The sequence below is a fragment of the Neopelma chrysocephalum genome, unplaced genomic scaffold, assembly GCF_003984885.1.
Source record: "Neopelma chrysocephalum unplaced genomic scaffold, ASM398488v2 Primary Assembly neopelma1_43, whole genome shotgun sequence".
Lineage (NCBI taxonomy): Eukaryota > Metazoa > Chordata > Aves > Passeriformes > Pipridae > Neopelma > Neopelma chrysocephalum.
The window spans coordinates 17808706-17811027 of NW_020897702.1; positions in this window are offsets into that span (position 1 = coordinate 17808706).

The following is a 2322-nucleotide window of genomic DNA, read 5'->3' on the forward strand; positions in this document are numbered from 1 at the left end:
TTACCATTTTTTCCAGCTCCGACCTCTTGTATGATTTGCCACTGCCTCTCCCAGCGCTCTTGTTTTGAAAACTAATTCCTGTTATCTAAAAGACTTTCCAAAGCAAACACAGCAGTGTAGCACTTTCTAATATTTATTTTGTATTCTCAAAGAAAAGGCAATAGTGGTAGGGTTTTCTTTTGGGAGGGAGAGTTCTTTTTCTACAAAGATACTTGTGTCCACTGTAGCTTTACGGAGTCCATGGGCTGAGGGCTTTTCTTCATAACTTCTGAATATGCAGTAGGTGATTTTTTTTATGGGAATTAGGTAAAGCCCTATTTTGGTAGCAGCAAACTCTGCTTCAGTGCCTAACTGCAGCAGGAGACTGCAAATGCAAAGGGGTTTCATATACTAAGACAAGAATGCATAGTTTTTATGGTCACCATGATTCTCCCTCTAGCCTTCTTTCCTACATAATTTGGACAAAACAAAAACAAACAAAACCTTCTCCAGTGGAAGTCTGCTTTCACATGTTTGTGTGGAGAGCACCCACCACCCATTCCCCACACTTTTATGATGTAGATGGTAAATTTGGTGGTGCTGGGACATGTGCAGCACACTGTGTGCGTTCACAGCATTATCATCCACCCAGATTAGCAGCTGAGCACTGCTGGGTACGGGCAGCAATGTTCGTGGGTAAATATGGGCCTTGCAAGATATAGTTGAGTTGCTGGCTCCATCGTAGACTCCTTGCCTGACCTTGGGACTGGAGCACTGTCTGCCTCTGTGTTTAAAAAGTTAAGATAATTTTACTTGTCTGCCTCACAAGGATTTTGTGAGGTTAGAGGCACTGTTTATTGGAGTTAGCTGTAAAGCGATGAGAGCTGTGTAAATACCTATGCTCGTGAAACCTCGGTTATAGCACTATCCATCCTGTCAGAGGAAAGCACACTTAATGCCCATCAGTCCCCACAACATCATGGTACAACTCGCACACATTTCCCCCCTCTCAGAGGTGAAGAAAACCCCAATGGCGATGGAGCCTCAGAGGGGAAACCCGCAGTGAGTGAGCACAGAGCACTTCATAGCATGGGCTTTGCTGTGATTTACAATCTCATGCTCTGTAAGGAGCCGTAGCTGAGGGCTGCCTTAGTCTGTAAATCTTAGTTTTAGTTGAGTGATGCAGCCAGGAGATGTCGGGGAGAAGTGAAGGCCCCAAGGTGTGTTTGGAGGCATAGCTGCCCGTGACAGACATGCTCAGGAGCACATGTACATGCCACATGCCGTATGCACACAGTAAGAGGTCGCTTAACCAGGGCTTTACAAATATTTTCAAAGTGCTTTACAAACAATTCATTAATAGATGACATATTTTTGCTAAAGGCACAACCAGCTCAACCAGATTTTATTACAGGTGTAAATAATAGCAAGAGAATTTAAGTATGAGTCTCATTTCTTTCCTCTTAATCCTTCCTCCTGCTGACACGTTAAAGGTCTGCTTGATCATCCAGCCCTTTCCTCCAAAATTCACAAATGCTTCATCCACACTTACTTGTTTTACGGGGATTTATACAAATCCAGGAGGTACCTAGCAGTGCTCTATGGGTTTCATGGCCCCAGTGAAAAAACAAACAATGCTAAAGCTCAGATGTGACCCAGCAGTGCAGTTTAAGCCATTAGGAAGACAAAGCGGCAGCTTAGAAAGCCACCTCGGATATTTTTAACCTGAGTGAAGAAGCTGATCACTTTGGGCTGAAGAAAGGGCAGACATGGAGGGAGGGCTCTGGTACGGTGAGCCTCAACAGATCTGCAAGGGGCTCAGCCCACACTGTTCCCTGGGGAGCCGGACTTCGGGACCCCTGGGACCAGCACCCATGGTGGGGAGGCATGGTGGGAATATTGGGGACAGTGACGACGTCCCACAGGGGCGGGACGGAAGGAAGGGGGGACCTGTTGTGGGGAGAGAAGGCAAGGCTTCCCGGAGTTTCTGAGGGATGAAGGAATGAAGGATGGGGGGTGCAGGTATGGGGTTTCCAGGAAGGAAGAGAGGGGGTCCTTGCGAGGAGCGCTGGGATGCAGACGGTGAAAGTGCGCTTTCCGGGGTTGGGGGTGCGGGTCGGCGTTCCCCATGGAGGCGAACGCCTCGGTGCCGGGGTGAGGGGTGCAGGTAGGACCCCCTTCCCTGCCCTCCCCTGCCGCGCCGCGGGGGCGCTGCGGTGGGGCGGGCTCCCGCGGCGGGGGCGGTGGCGCGGGGCGGGCCGGGCCGGGCGGCGGGTCCCTCCCCTGGGCCGTTTCTCGGCGAGGCTGTTTAATAGCGGGGCCGCCCCCGGCCCGCCCCGTTGG